Source organism: Perissodus microlepis, chromosome 4 (genome assembly GCF_051167445.1).
Source record: "Perissodus microlepis isolate ML-2025 ecotype Zambia chromosome 4, ASM5116744v1, whole genome shotgun sequence".
Lineage (NCBI taxonomy): Eukaryota > Metazoa > Chordata > Actinopteri > Cichliformes > Cichlidae > Perissodus > Perissodus microlepis.
The window spans coordinates 29,373,986-29,391,731 of record NC_140464.1 but is presented as its reverse complement, the minus strand read 5'-3'; positions in this window follow the sequence as shown (position 1 = coordinate 29,391,731).

The following is a 17,746-nucleotide window of genomic DNA, read 5'->3' as shown; positions in this document are numbered from 1 at the left end:
TCAGAAGGGTGTGATGAGGCCAGAAAAAAGGAGATAACAGATACAGCTAGAGGATGACTTTTAAGCAAGATCTTTGAAGGGACAGTTTCTGTTTATTCTTTTAGGCACCAGCTACAAAATATATGAACACATAAAATAAAAAGAAGCTTTGTAACAGATTTAGCTACTGTACCACCTAACTTCCATCATCAGTGTTCTATCATCTAAAGATGGTATTGACATGAAATCCACACATGCAAAGAAAGCAAACCATAGATGACCATAAATTATGTGTAATAATGCAGAACACACAGGGAAAAAGTATTTAGGCTGGTAACTGAAATTTATTTAATACTTTCTACTCAAGCCTTTGTTGGTGAGAACCGCTTCAAAGATCCTCCTGTGTGGAGAAACTAGTCCCATGCATTGCTCCGGTGTGACTTTGGCCCATTCCTTGGCTGTGTGTTTGGTATCATTGTCTTGCTGAAACCTACACCCTCATTTAATCTTCATCTGTCTCTGTACATTTTTCCATTCATCCTTCCTTCAATTATGTGAAGCATGCCAGTACTGTATGCTGAAAACAGCCCCACACTATGACGTTCCCACCTCCAAACTGTACTGTTGGTATGGTGTGTTCGGGTCATATGCAGTGACTTTTGACCTCCAAGCATGGTGTGCATCCAAAGAGTTTAATGTTGGTCTCATCTGACCAGACTATATTCCCACAGTATTTCTCAGGTTCATCTAAATGTTGTTCAGCAAACATTAAAATCCCTTCAGCATGCTTTTCCTTCAGAGTCTTGCATGGTGAGTGTGCTTACAGGCCATGGTGGCTGAGTGCATCAGAAACAAAAACAAAAATACCACCCAGGACTCTTGAGAAGCTGCAATCCTCTATCACACAGGAATGGAACAACATTCCTCTCTCAAAAGTCCACCATCAGTTTCCAAATATTTATGGAACATTGACAGTAAATATGGTTTTGCCCCAGTTACTTTCTTTCTTTTCATTTTTTTGGAATTTCTACAAAACTTTTTCATTGCTCACAGTTAACTCAGGATTACTCAGAGTTGACTGACTGTTGTTTGAGCTCAGTGTGTCACCTTTTGCTATCTTTTCTATTTTATTTACCATTAATTTAATACTTGAGTTAAATTTCAATCTCCAGAAACCCAACCTTATCAGTTCATTTTCAGTTGCCTTTTTTTAGGCATTTTTTTTATTGAAAGTTAAAGACGCTACAATAATACAAAAAGCACTGTTGTGCTGCACACTCTACATTTATTTATATTCATAATATCAAGGGTTCAGTACCCTATTAATGCCAAGAAGAGGCGCTAAATAATCACAATTGTGTAAATCCAGGCCACCACATGGAAACACCTCTTGGGCTGTCTCTGTATCACACAGTGTCAACAGCAGTTGCACAAGTACTCTTTGTTATTCTCTGGCTTTCACCTGCACAATAATGATGCTCAGACTCCTTCAATTAGCTGCTCTTCCACTATGTCTAGCAGGTAAATTCCTGAGTTCTGTAAGTACTGATTTAAATATTAATGCTTCTAATAACTCCAACTGTGTGCTTCAATTGTGTTTTCTGTAGGGCTCTCATCAAAAACTGTCCATCAGAGTCCTGCTCAGATGTTCAAAGTGGCTGGAAAACAAGTCCTGATTAACTGCAATCACAGTAACAGTGATTTTTACATGATCCAGTGGTACAAGCAGTCTACAAGGAGGAATGAAATGACTCTCATTGGGTTTGCACGATATGACAGTCAGGCTGTTGAAGGCCCATTCCAAGCACTTTATAACGTGAGCGGAGACGGCAGAAGTGCTTCGTCTCTTCACTTTTTAGCTCACGGCAGTGTAATATATTTTTGTGCCGCAAGTGAAGCACCCTGCTGCATCACCCGAGCGGTCTGTAACAAAAACCCTCACCACACTCATCTGCTGTAACCACACATTCTGCAAACACTTTGTCAATATCTGGTGTCAGACAGCCGATTACGTGGGATTAAAACAAAACTTTGAATGGTGGGGCATGGCATTACCAAAGACAGTTTGACACGTTTGCTCCATGAAAAATCGTCACTCTTCCCCAAACCCCTGCAACTCTGGGAGCCTGACCAGCCCCTGGTGTTCTTCAGATGTTCAAACAATGCCAGTCCTTAATTTTTCACCTTTTTGCCATTCCCTGTTAGTATTATCACAAGCTCACTTCTTAACAGTTAGCAGAACTTCATCAGGTTCTTGACATCGTACTAAACCCCTTGCCTTGTAGCTACATTTTGAGTGCGTGCATGTGGGTGCAGAACATTCAATTAAATTTTATTTATCTAGCGCCAAATCACAACAAAAGTCGCCTCAAGGTGCTTTATATTGTACAGTAGATCGCACAATAATAGATACAGAGAAAAACCCAACAATCATTTGACCCACTATGAGCAAGCACTTTGGAGACAGTGGGAAGGAAAAACTCCCTTTTAACAGGAAGAAACCTTCGGCAGAACCAGGCTCAGGGAGGGGCGGGGCCATCTGCTGCAACCGGTTGGGGTGAGAGAAGGAAAACAGGATGAAAGACATGCTGTGGAAGAGAGACAGAGATTAATAACAGATATGATTCAATGCAGAGAGGTCTATTAACACTTAGTGAGTGAGAAAGGTGACTGGAAAGGAAAAACTCAATGCATCATGGGAATCCCCGGCAGCCTACGTTTATTGCAGCATAACTAAGGGAGGATTCAGGGTCACCTGGTCCAGCCCTAACTATATGCTTTAACAAAAAGGAAAGTTTGAAGCATAATCTTGAAAGTAGAGATAGTGTCTGTCTCCTGAATCCAAACTGGAAGCTGGTTCCCCAGAAGAGGGGCCTGAAAACTGAAGGCTCTGCCTCCCATTCTACTTTTAAATACTCTAGGAACAACAAGTAGGCCTGCAGAGCGAGAGCGAAGTGCTCTAATAGGGTGATATGGTACTACAAGGTCATTAAGATAAGATGGGGCCTGATTATTTAAGACCTTGTATGTGAGGAGCAGGATTTTGAATTCAATTCTGGATTTAACAGGAAGCCAATGAAGGGAAGCCAAAACAGGAGAAATATGCTCTCTCCTTCTAGTCCCTGTCAGTACTCTTGCTGCAGCATTTTGGATTAGCTGAAGGCTTTTCAGTGAGTTTTTTGGACATCCTGATAATAATGAATTACAGTCGTCCAGCCTGGAAGTAATAAATGCATGAACTAGTTTTTCAGCGTCACTCTGAGACAGGATATTTCTAACTCTAGAGATGTTTTGCAAATGGAAGAAAGCAGTCTTACATATTTGTTTAATATGTGTTTTGAAGGACATATCCTGGTCAAAAATGACTCCAAGGTTCCTCACAGCGTTACTGGAGGCCAAGGTAATGCCATCCAGAGTAAGAATCTGCTTAGACACCATATTTCTAAGATTTTCAGGGCCGAGTACAATAACCTCAGTTTTATCTGAATTAAGAAGCAGAAAGTTAGTGGCCATCCAGGTCTTTATGTCTTTAAGACATTCCTGCAGTTTAACTCATTGGTGTGTGTTATCTGGCTTCATAGATAGATAGAGTTGGGTGTCATCTGCATAGCAGTGAAAATGTATGCTATGTCTTCTAATGATGCTGCCTAAGGGAAGCATGTATAATGTAAATAGAATTGGTCCTAGCACTGAACCCTGTGGAACTCCATAATTAACCTCAGTGTGTGAAGAGGACTCTCCATTTACATGTACAACCTGGAGTCTATTAGATAGATATGATACAAACCACTGCAGCACAGTACCTGTAATACCTACAGCATGTTCTAATCGCTCTAATAGGATATTATGGTCGACAGTATCGAACGCTGCACTGAGGTCTAGCAGGACAAGCACAGAGACGAGTCCACTGTCAGAGGCCATAAGAAGATCATTTGTAACCTTCACTAAAGCTGTTTCTGTGCTGTGATGAGCTCTGAAACCTGACTGAAACTCTTCAAATAAACCATTCCTCTGCAGATGATCTGTTAGCTGTTTGACAACTACTCTTTCAAGGATGTTTGATATAAAGGAAGGTTGGAGATTGGCCTATAATTAGCTAAGACTGCTGGGTCTAGAGATGCTTTTTGAGTAAAGGTTTAACTACAGCCAGCTTGAAGGCCTGTGGTACATAGCTGATTATTAGAGATAGGTTGATCATATTTAAGATTGAAGCATTAATTAATGGCAGGACTTCTTTGAGCAGTTTTGTAGGAATGGGGTCTAAAAGACACGTTGACGGTTTGGAGGAAGTAATTATTGAAATTAACTCAGAAAGATCAATTGGAGAAAAAGAGTCTAACTTAACATCAATGGTACTAAGAGTAGCTGTAGATAATATTACATCTGTGGGATGATTATTGGTAATTTTTTCTCTAATGATTAAAATGTTATTTGTGAAGAAGTTCATGAAGTCATTACTAGTTAACGTTAACGCGGTGGTTGGCTCAAAAGAGCTCTGACTGTTTGTCAGCCTGGCTACAGTGCTGAAGAGAAACCTGGGGTTGTTCTTATTTTCTTCAATCAGTGATGAATAGTAAGATGTTCTGGCTTTGCGGAGGGCTTTCTTATAAAGCAACAAACTATTTCTCCAGGCTAAATGATGATCCTCTAAATTTGTGACACGCCATTTCCTCTCCAGATTACGAGTCATCTGCTTTAGGCTACGTGTTTGAGAATTATACCACGGAGTCAGGTACTTCTGATTTGAGACCTTAGTTTTCACTGGAACTACAGTATCCAGAGTCAAACGTAGTGAGGAGGTAAAATTATTAACAAGATAATCGACCTCTGTTGGGGTAGCGTTCAGATAGCTGCTCTGCTCTATGTTGGTACAGGGCATTGAAGATGATAACAGTGGGTGGATTATATTCTTAAACTTAGTTACAGCACTTTCAGAAAGACATCTACTGTGATAAAGTCTACTCTCCACTGCTGTGTAATCAATTATTGTAAATGTAAATGTTATCAGGAAATGATCAGACAGGAGAGGGTTTTCAGGAAACACTGTTAAATGTTCAGTTTCTATGCCATATGTTAAAACAAGATCTAGAGTGTGATTAAAGTGGTGGGTGGGTTCTTTTACATTTTGAGAGAAACCAATTGAGTCTAGTAACAGATTAAATGCCATGTTGAGGCTGTCATTTTTAGCATCTACATGGATGTTAAAATCACCCACAATAATTATTTTATCTGAGCTGAGAACTAAATCAGATAAAAAGTCTGAGAAATCAGAGAGAAACTCTGAGTAAGGTGGACGATAGATGGTAACAAGTAAGACTAGTTTCTGAGTTTTACAGCTGGGGTGGATGAGGCTAAGCATCAGGCTTTCAAATGAATTAAAAGTCTATCTGGGTCTTTGGTTGATTAATAGTCTGGTCTGAAAAATTGCTGCCACACCGCCCCCTCGGCCTGTGCTTCGAGGTTTCTGGTAGTTAGAATGACTCGGGGGTGTTGATTCATTTAAACTAACATAATCATCCTGCTGCAACCAGGTTTCTGTAAGGCAGAGTAAATCAATTTGTTGATCAATTATTAAGTCATGTACTAACAGAGACTTGGAGGAGAGAGACCTAATATTTAATAATCCACATTTCACTGTTTTATTCTTTGGTTCAGATGTGGATACTGTATTGTTCTTTCTTTTTGATTTCTTATGTTTAAATTGTTTATTGCTGGTTTTTAGTTTGTTTTTTGTCTGTTTGGGAGCTGACACAGTCTCTATGGAGATGGGTTTTTGGCCAAACATGGCCAAACAGTTCAATTTAACCTATTAGGTGAATAAAGATAGAAATAACATTGATCTGTAGCTCATCACACCTTCAAAAGTAGGAACATTTTTTAACAGACCTGCAATTTCAAGACATCAGTTCAATTCAGTTTTATTTATATACCACCAAATGACAGCGAGTCATATTGCAAAGGCCCTACAATAATAGCAAGCACTTGGTGACAGTGCAAAGGAAAAAAAGACCTTTTTACAGGAGAAACCTGGCTCCATCTGCCACATCTGTTTGGTGGTGACAGAAAGTAAGTAATATCACTCTCTCCAACTCTGACTCAGTTTTCTCATGAACTGGCAGCATATCTTCACAAAGTACTGAGCTAATGGTGTAGGGCTGATGGGAGGAGGTTCCCGCCCACCTTGTGATTTTCTGTGCGTTAAGGATGTGGATGAACAGTATGACTGCAGATCCACTGAGAAAAACAGCAACTGAAGGCAACAGCACAGATACACCAAAGCTAGTTTAATAGTTGAAATAAAGAAGATGTTGATCTTATTCCTGATTCTGATTCATAATATTAATCTGGTTTCAGGTAATGGCATGAAAGAGGGATATTTTTGGAATAACCGCTGCCTAAAGCGCGCACCTTCTTCTTATTGCTGTGTGTAAAGTATTTTATGGTGTTCTTTGCTCTTTCTTTCACAGGTGTCTCACTCAGTGACCAGGTCCACCAGACTCCAGCTGATATGTACAAAAACCCAAATGAGACAGCCACACTCAGATGTTTGCACACCATTTCCACCTATAACAGGATCCTCTGGTACAAGCAGTCACAGGGTGGACAGTTACAGCTGCTGGGATACATGTGGGGAAGCTGTCCCACTCTAGAGGCCAATGTGTCTGCAACCTTGGATGGTAGTGCAGATGAGAATAAAAACTGCACCCTAACAATTGAGAAACTCCAGCAGGACAGCAATGCGGTGTACTTCTGTGCAGCTAGTTTACACAGTGTTATCTATGGCTGCTTCTCAGCACAAAAACTTCACCACCACACATAAAATATCATCTGTGTATTACTGTTCACACCCCCTTAGTTCTTACTGTGCAGGCAGAAATGTTCCTGGGAAAGTGAAGGCTTCTATTTTTTAAATGAGTTTTTAGCCATTGTATTTTCGCTGTCAATTTCCAGACTTTTTTCCAAGTAAGGAAATCTCAGAAAGTTGGTTCTGTTCATCTGGAAATTCTGCCAGATGAACAGAATCAACTTCCTGTGATGTACCTTGGTTTACTTTTTCTTGGGATTTTGTTCCTGCAGTTAACGGTCGATTTGTTACCAAATTTTCTGACAGCAACTATAGTAATGTGGGGCGTTCTGCAGAGATTTGCAAAGCAGTGTCCAGAGCCCTGTGTTACACTGCCTTTCCTGTAGCTTCTAGAGACTGGCACATGTTTTGTTCTTTGCATGACACCTGCAGATAAAAGCCAGAGATTCTCATGAACAGCTTCAGCAATAGCCTTTTTAAAGAAATTTGCATGTCAGCCTACTTGATGGTTTTGCTTTCTCTCACTCTTTTTTATTAACCTTTCTGACTGATGACTTTCTGTTTTTATCTTCCTTGCTTTGTAACTGTTTGCCCTGTTCCCACCAATGTCCCTGTTCCCACCAATGTCCCTTCACGTAATTAGTGTAAATGCAGTCTTGTCTTTCCCTTTATCTTTTTTCCTAGTCATCCGTGTCTGCTCTGGTGTTCTCCTGGTTAAATGTATGCTCCTTGTGCTTACTATAATGTCATCACAACCTCAACAACCACTTAGAGTGGCAGTTGAGGCAAACCAGATTTGCTGCAGTATTCTGACTGATGGTGTTGCCACCTTAGAATCTGTGACAACACTGAGTTTAGACCAGGTGTAATCACTGTGAACCAAACGCTTCAGGCTGCACTTAACAATTAGTCTAGAGTTTTTCTTGCTCTTAAGCTGCATCCACACAGAGAACAGTTCACTTACCATGCATCCCTTTGAAGCTGTTGATTGGTTGTTTGCAAACATTTCCAGATCCAGTTGCCTAGGTAACCCTCTAATTTATTTTTATTTCCAGGTCATATTTTGTCAACCTACAGCTTCTCACACTCTTATTGGTAGCTACTTCAATAGCTCGCCTAGAAACTGAGAAAATGTTATCTTGGGTCCCACCCACCTCACGTCGACGGGGGTCATTTCATCCACAGCCACCTGAAGTAGCATAATGTCATTCAGTTTCTCCGGTCAGTGTAATATAAACACATCGCATATAGCATAGTAGTTAGACTTTAATTTATATATATGTATTTGTGTATTTATACACATTTAACCATGTGCCTGTATTAAAAAAAACAAGCTTGGCTAGTTTAGTATTATTACTAATAAATATGTACAGTGGTCCTGACAGCTCAAAATGCTTTATACTGAACAATGACTCATCTATGATTCTGTCCTTCCTCTGCTCATGAGGTGGCAGCATATCTTTACATACTTACTGAACTAATAGATCATGGCAGACAGGAGAATGTCACCTCCCACTTTAAGACTTTCCGAGTATCAAGGATGTGGGTGAACAGTATGACTGCAGATCCACTGAGAAAAACAGAATTTGACCACATCAGCTTCACAATAACTAAATACTTTAAAATACCCAAGAATGAAAATCTTATTCCTGATTCTGATTCATAATATTCATTTGGTTTCAGGTAATGACGTGAAAGAGGGAATAACCGCTGCCTAAAGCGCGCACCTTCTTCTTATTGCTGTGTGTAAAGTATTTTATGGTGTTCTTTGCTCTTTCTTTCACAGGTGTCTCACTCAGTGACCAGGTCCACCAGACTCCAGCTGATATGTACAAAAACCCAAATGAGACAGCCACACTCAGATGTTTGCACACCATTTCCACCTATAACAGGATCCTCTGGTACAAGCAGTCACAGGGTGGACAGTTACAGCTGCTGGGATACATGTGGGGAAGCCGTCCCACTCTAGAGGCCAATGTGTCTGCAACCTTGGATGGTAGTGCAGATGAGAATAAAAACTGCACCTTAACAATTGAGAAACTCCAGCAGGACAGCAATGCGGTGTACTTCTGTGCAGCTAGTTTACACAGTGTTATCTATGGCTGCTTCTCAGCACAAAAACCTCACCACCACACATAATATCATCTGTGTATTACTGTTCCTGCATCTACTCAGCTTTTTATTTCAGAGGTTACAGCTGGAGTTCTTACTGCAGAGAGATCAATTCCTATATGGAGGTACAGACTTTTATTTTGAAACAGCTAATGTGATTATACAGTTCTTCCTATTATGTTTTCCTTTTTCAAAAAATAATCTGTACATAATCTGTTATAAGAATTTGCAGAATTGCAGAAGTAAAAGAAAAATGCCTACTCAAAATTTATTTACATGTATTTATTTTTTTTATCCATGTTGTAATGCTTTCTATCTTGTTTTATTTAACACAAACATGCCTCTAAAAATAATCAGTGGTAATTGTTGGCCTCTCTGGATTTTTATTAGCACTATTCCTGTGCAGCACTTCTTTAAGCTCAGTTTTTAAAACCTTGATATGTGATCACAGCCCATGGGCAAGACACCAAATATTTGAACTCTAAAGACATCAGTGTGGACATCAAGGCATCTGGAATTTTTCATAGCGTGTCATTCAAACCATACAGCAGGATATTAACGGCTAGCCTCTTGTTGTGAATGAATCAATCTCCCACCTTCCTTTTATACCCAAAATTTTTGAAAGAGTAGTTGTCAAACAGCTAACTGATCATGTGTTTTAGGTTTCAGACCTCATCACAGTACAGAAACAGTATTGCAGAAGGTTACAAATGAAGTTAATGCGTAAGTTCAATCAGGAAGATCAGTAGTTACACATCTGTCTGCTTTTTGGGTATTTGGTGGCTAATTATGCTTTACATCACTTCCACTTTTCCATACTGTCAAGCTCATTGCTGACATCACTAATCCAATCACTTTCCTGCCCTTCTTCGGGCCAATCAGCCTCCACTCCACATACAGTCTCACTGGACATCAAACATTCTCCCTTGTGGAACCAACCTGCTACTCACTTCTCCCATACTACTCATGCTCTATTTAAGCTTCCATCTTCCTCTCCACCACTATCGTCTAGACTGGGGTCCTACCCCGATGGGCCATCGGTGATGGGTTTGTAGCATAAACCCATTCGCTGGAACGTTCAAGACAATTCAACTACACAGCAAAAAGCATTGAACACCAAGCAGAGCTCTTTATGATTCTCGTATACGAGGGAGACCAACTGGACAAACGTCGTTCCTTCGCTTGACCTCAGTTGCTCTCGTCTGCTCCCCCGTAACACTGCTCTTTTATTGAGGTTACATGAATATACATAGGTTCATTAACATATGACGTCTACATACACACAAAGAGTACCTTGCCTGTGCGTTGTCTAAGTGTGTGTGTGTGTGTGTGTGTGTGGGAGGGGAGGGTCAGTGTGTGACCCCATAAACGACTTCCCTAAACCTGGAAGTCCAGGAGTTCATCTAAACAAAAGGCACTTAGACCAAAACAGATATACGTGTGTTTGTTATACCATATATGAGCAAGAAAAGATACGACCTCTTCCCATGACCCTAAGATTGTGAGTGTGCATGCCAGAACACTCTGGAACAGACTATTAAGGATCAAACCTCTACCAACATGACGTTGATTATACAACTCTAAGCATGTATGAGTAGATATTTCTAAGCATAAATGACAATCAACAATACAAATCTAACAATCGGAGTCTAATTGCCAAAAAGTTTAATTAAATTCTATATATCAGTGAATCATGTTCAATTCCTTCTGTTGACTCGTCTCTGTGCTTGTCCTGCTAGACCTCAGTGCAGCGTTCGAAACTGTCGACCATAATATCCTATTAGAGCGATTAGAGCATGCTGTAGGTATTACAGGTACTGTGCTGCAGTGGTTTGTATCATATCTATCTAATAGACTCCAACTTGTTTGTGTAAATGGAGAGTCCTCTTCACACACTGAGGTTAATTATGGAGTTCCACAGGGTTCAGTGCTAGGACGACTTCTGTTTGTATTATACATGCTTCCCATAGGCAGTAGTGATGGGATTTCCAGCTCTTTTTAGAGAACCGTCTCTTTCGGCTCGGCTCACTAAAAAGAGCCGGCTCTTTCGGCTCCGAACCGGCTCTTCAGGTTGTTTTGTTGCTTTAATTAATTTATTATTAACAATAATATAAAATTATGCACAAAAGGAATTACTAATGTAAAAAAAAAAAAAAGTGGTTTTATTTATATATGTTTTATATAAATATATGCGGTGGCCCGTAGAGACAAAGCACCTCCAAACTCCAAAACACATTTCTAGCATGAACTGAACTTCCAAAACAGAGCTACCTAGATCACTTAAATTACACAATTGAAAGCATGAAAGCATATGTGTATTGTTTGTGTATTTATACACAAGCACTCATATATATTCAAATAATTTTAAAAAAAAGTTAATTTACCTGTTACTACCACACCATCGTTGGTACTTCCTGGCTTGTGTAGCCACTATGTAACAAAAGCTCAACACTGCGCCTAGCATCCTGGAGCACTTCTGTTGTCTTTTGTACGTGTTTTGAGTTTTTATGTGCTTTGTCTGTAGGGGCCACCGTAAATATAATTTTATTTATTCACTCCACATTAAATGTAATAAATAAATCATATAATACAAAAACCAACTATTTACATTTCAACTTTTAACTATTTAAATTTTCAGCTTTTTCCTTTTAAACAAATTTAAAGTGAAACAACACAAAACACTGTAAACCACAACACAATTGAATATAAATTAAAATATGAAAACAAAAAGAACATGCATATTCTCTGTCATATGGACCTGCATGAATAAACTTTCTGAATCATTTATCATCTGCAACTGAAAATAGTTGTGGATGATTACTATACCTTTCTAATGTGACGTTGTTGTCCCTGGCTCTCTTTCTCTCTCTCTCCCTCCCGCTCTGTTCCTGTGCTACCAGCATAAAGCACAAGGCTCGTATGCGGAGTGAAGCGGGGGGGGAAAGTGCGAGAGAGAGAGAGAGAGGGTGAGAGAAAGAAAAAAAAAACCACGGCTCGGGATAAGGAGCCGGCTCGTGTCGTTCACTTCAAAGATCCGGCTCTAAGAGCCGTTTCGTTCGCGACCGACCCATCACTATTAGGCAGCATCATCAGAATGCATAGCATACATTTTCACTGCTTTGCAGATGACACAATCTTATCTATCCATGAAGACAGATAACACAATTAGTTAAACAGCAGACCTGAGTGACCTCTAACTTTCTGCATCTAAATTCAGATAGAACTGAGGTTGTTGTACTCAGACCTAAAAATCTTAGAAATATGGTATCTAACCAGATTCTTACTCTGGATGGCATTACGTTGGCCCCCAGTAACACTGTGAGGAACCTTGGAGTCATTTATGACCAGGATATGTCCTTCAATACACATATTAAACAAATATGTAGGACTGTTAAATCCAGAATCAAATATGAAATCATTCTCATCACAAAAAAGGTCTTGAATAATCAGGCTCCATCTTATCTTAAAGGCCTTATAATACTATATCGCCCAAAGAGCACTTTGCTCTCAGACTGCAGGCTTACGTGTGGTTCCTAGGATATTTAAAAGTAGAATGGCAGACCCTTCAGCTTCCAGGGTTCTTGTATTGAACCAGCTCCCAATTTGGATTTGGAAGACAGACACTATCTCTACTTTTAAGATTTGTCTTAAAAATTAACTTTCTGATAAAGCACATAGTTAAGGCTGGATCAGGTGACCTTGAATCTTCCCCAGCAGGCTTAGGCTGCTAGGGGCTTCAAATGATGCACCGAGCATTTCTCCTTCTCTCACCTTTTTTCACTCATGTTTTTATTCACCTCTACATGTAAACATTAGTTGTTAATAATCTGTCTTCCACAGCATGTCTTTGTCCTGTCTTCCTCCCCTTACCACCAACTGATCGCAGAAGATGACAACCCCGCCCTGAGCCTGGCTCTGCAAAAGGTTTCTTCCTGTTAAAAGGGAGTTTTTCCTTCCCACTGTCGCTAAAGTGCTCACTCATATGATTGTTAGGGTTTTTTCTGTATTATTGTAAGGTCTTTACCCTACAATATAAAGTCCCTTGAGGCAACTGCTGTTGTGATTTGGCGCTGTATACAATTGAGTTGAACTGAATCAGCTCAGGTATTAAGGTGTTAAACTTTATTGTTTAACACTTCGTGATTACTTCATGATCAGTGTGAATACAGAAGAAGAGTTTGGACTGGAATACCTTGAGGTGACTTACTGAAGCTTAGTAAAACTGCCAATGTTAGGATAAAAGTATACAAGAGAAAAAAAAGGCAGGTTTTGCTGAACTTACTCTGTAGCACAAGGCAGACCCACTGTGGTTGAGCATCAGACACAACTCAAAACTATGCTAGAGAGCAGTTCACTTTCCATTAACCAGACTTTTCTGTGCATCAAATTATGAGGAATATATGCTGCTGAACACATCTCTGTGTATCACTCATGATGCACAGGCTTTGAATCACTTGTGGTTTCCTGTAAGGCAAACACCTGTTTCTGTGGCTGCTTTTATAATGTAGTCAACTACATACTATACTATTTCAACATCATGCAAAAAAAAAAGAATCTTTCTGACATCACTGAGACTCAAAACAGGTAACAATTATTATGAAGATTTCACATTAAGAAAGTATCAAGTGTGAAGTGCTGATGGGACTGATGAAACCAACATGTGACAGAAGAAATTAAGAGGAAATCAGGTGTCACTTCGCTGTGAGAGGCATTTGAGAATTAGAGTTGAGAATGATGTCACCATTTATCATCAGCACTGTTTCTCTCCTCTGTACTGCAGGTATGGTTTTAAGATCTTTATGCCCAGAAATGTATCTTTTTCTTCTTAAAACACATATATTGCTAAAGTTCACATTAAAAAATACTTGTTCATGTGCTTGGTTCTAGCTCTTATATGGACTAACGATGTCACACAGACCCCTACCTTACTCCTGAAAACCGGTGACTCTGCCCAGATGTACTGCCATCACAATCTGCATGGCAGTTATTACCATATGTACTGGTTTCAGCAGTTACCAGGGGGGAGCTTGAGGTTGATTGTCCACATGCTGCCTTACAAGGCCCCAGACTTTGGAAACTTTAGTCAAGAAAAATATTCAGCCAACAAGATTGTAAGTGAGAGCGGAGCTTTCACAGTGAAACATCTGGAGCCAAGTGATAGTGGTGTGTATCTCTGTGCTGTCAGCTCACACACTGATGCAGATACCTGCCAGGCTATACCAAAACTCAACAAAAATGACTGAATATTGGGAAACTGTCTGATTTTTCCCTCATTTGTTAACGAACTGTCATTCTTGGACTTTGTTGTGAGGTAATGAGGGCGATCAAGGTAATGTTTCACAGAAGTTTGCAATGTGTCACAGTTCTGGGTCAGGTTCGACCCAGCATTTTGAGTTCTTATGTTTTGGTTTATTTTTGAATGATTGTTTTGTTTCTCTGATGCTATGATGATTATTATTATTAGAGTTCCATGTTTCTGTTTATCCGTGTTTAAGGATTTGTTGTTTCATGTATTGTTTGAGTTACATGTGTTATATTCTGTCTGCCTCTCTGTCTGCGTTTGGATGGAGGTTGGATCAAATTCATGCCATAAATGAACCACTCTGGAGTTGATTTGGAACTGTATCAAGACCACCTCCTCCAAAGAGTCTGGGTGGGATTGATACTCTCTAATACTAATTATAGGATTTGCATCTACTAGCTATGCTGAGGGGTAGCTCTGGCAGCCGCCTGTATTTTTGGTTGATTCCAGCCTTTTTTTTCTTGTTCTGACACAAGCGGCATCTGATGTGGTCTTCTGCCACTGTAAATCTACCTATATCAAGGTTCAACATGTTGTGTATTCAGAGATGCTCTTCTGCATATCTTGATTTTATCAAGTGGTTATTTGATATACGACTGCCTTCCCATCAGCTCAGAAAAGTCTGATTATTCTCCTCTGACCTCTGGCATTAACAGAGGTTAATTCCTACCCCAGGAAAACCCCAGGAAACTGCCACTCAGTGGATATTTTCTCTGTTTCAGTCCATTGCATTGGGTTCCTGCTGTTGTTTTATATATATATATGCATGGAGAGAGAGGGAGAGAGACAGAGAGAGAGAGAGAGTTATGCTGTGAAATGCCACATGGTGGAGCCATTCTTACTTTTCAGAACATTTGGCTGTAATCTTTTAGATTAATACCAACACCTGATATAAAAATGTACACAAGAATATGTTAAAGTGTTTTCATCTTAAAAAACAGGAAGGAACAACCAAGAACCAGATGACCATTCACATGTTAGGAGGTGGAGTCATCCTGTGCATTACCCACACCCCTTTCATCCTCTTTTCTCCTCAGACCTCAGAGACACAAGCTGATGTGACAAAACTAAGGAGGAGCTCTCCATTATAGAAGACATTAAAATGATCTACTTTCTCTTTTTCTTTTTTCTAGCAGGTACTGACTCATATTCCTTCTCTCATTTATTCATTGCAAATAATATATAATAAGAAAAAATGTTCTTGTGTTCTCTCCAGATTGCTGTGTGGGTATTGAGATCCATCAGACTCCCCCTGCTCTCATCAAAAAGCCCAATGACATGGTGCAGCTAGTCTGCACCCACAATCTAACTGAATACAGAGTGATGCTGTGGTACCAACAGCCAGCTGGCCAGACAGATATGAAATGCATTGGATATATCAACTATCGGGATGTCACAGTGGAAGAGACATATAAACAGAATTTCAAGATCAGTGGAGATCTTAGTACAAGTGATATAAAAAATGTTTCACTAATAATCCAGTTGACAGGAGCTCAAGACAGTGCAGTGTACTATTGTGCAGCTCGTTTTGCACTGTGACACAAAATCTTTCTGGTATTTACAAAAACCCCAAAGCACAGGCTTCCAGTGCTGATAGATTTGTAGATGGCACAGAGGAGCAGGCACCTGTTTCTGTGGCTCTCATTTGGGTTTATGTCCTATTAAGTCAGGCTGTTCTTTCACTAAGATGTTGTGCAGAAGTACAGCAGCAAGGTTGGTGTGTGTTTCCAGCAGCATTCATAGGGTTCCTTGGAAAAACTCCTGACAGCTCTTTCTAATACACCTCACTAACATGGCTACGGCGGGCTAATAATGTGTGACGATACTATTTAGTTATCATGCATTCACCAAATAATGACTTGGAATCAGCTGAGACTGAAATTTACATAACTGGGGCAATAGTGTGGAAACAAATGTGACAGTGCAAAATCAGTTTGTAATAGTAAAAAGTCATTTATTTGTTCAATGATTTCATTTTAACATTCTTTGTAATGTGTTGTACCAAATAAAACATGGTTGCTTTGATATTCATTCTAGGCCATCTCTAGCAGTGGATGGGGATGGACTCCAAATTGACATTTTCTCCAAGCAATTGAATGTTTTAAAAAAAAATCATTTTGTTCAGCCAATGGAAAAAGTACCATGACACAGCAATAACATGAAAATAAGCTTCTTATCTTATAAGATATTCAATTTTTTCTGATCACAGATACTTATACATATTTAGATGTGAACAAGAGGGTGAGACGTGTGCTGAAGGCAGATTACATGTTTACATTTTCTTTTTACTAGATATTCATTTTACTCACCAACATTTTTTTTGTTTTAATAATAATGGATTGCATTTATATAGCGCTTTCCTAGGCACCCAAAGCGCTTCACAATTCCACTATTCATTCACTCTCACATTCACACACTGGTGCAGGCAAACCACAGTTGTAGCCACAGCTGGGGCAGACTGACAGAAGCGAGGCTGCCATATCACGCCATCGGCCCCTCGGGCCAACAACAGTAGGCGGTAGGTTAAAGGACACTGCAAATAATGTAACTAATTTGTAATATGCATTTTCACACTATATATAATTATTGTGTTCCTCTTCCTACAATAATACAGGGAAAACCACCAAGCAAGCACTCGGCGAAGGAAAAACTCCCTTTCAAGAGAAACCTCTGTAGAGATGCACAGAAATGAATAGTCATTGTTTTTAACAATTTTGATTCAAAATACGTTCTTCGTATATTATAATGGGGTGGGTATAGAAGCAGGTCATCTACCAATTGGTTGTGGTGGTTGGTGGTTCGATTCCTGGCTCTATGCAGACAACAGTGCCCATCCACATCAGAAGTTTAAAGGTTTAAACTTTGTTTTTTTGTTTGATTTTCTGTCAGACAAAATTAATTATTTCCTCTTAATTTATTAAGTGCAGTAAATCTCTCTAGTATTCACCAAAAGATTTCAGAGAATTTTCACTTGTTTTGGAGCACCTCAATATAAAATCTTTTCACAGAACGCTGTCCCCTAAAAATGAGACTTGACTTTTAACTTCTTCTAGATTCTAAATGAGACGGCTACACTTTAACTGGTGCTGACGTGAGACTTCATCATCGTGGTGAGATGCTGTTGCCACTTTGTCTCCTCCCTTTCCTGCACCAGACTCAGAGTTATTGTCAGTCAGCAGGTGTGGTTTTCAACATGAACAGTTTTTTAATATCAGTTATTATTGCACTGTTGGGGATCAAAGGTAATTATTTACTTAATTTCTTTCTGTCTGCTCAATGCTGCAAGTTTCATGACAAGATTTGATTTAACGTTAGTATTTTTTCTACAGGGGCATCACCAAATCAAAATGAAAATGTTCATCAGACTCCGACTGATCTCCTGAAGAACATAACTGATGGAGACAAGCTGACCTGTAAACACAAAGTCAAGAGCTACGACACTATTGTGTGGTATCATCGCCCAGCAGGAGACACCTCTCTGAAGCTAGTTGGTTTTACAAGTTATAAAGAAATTCAGACTGTGGAGAAACCCTATGAGGGCTTATTCA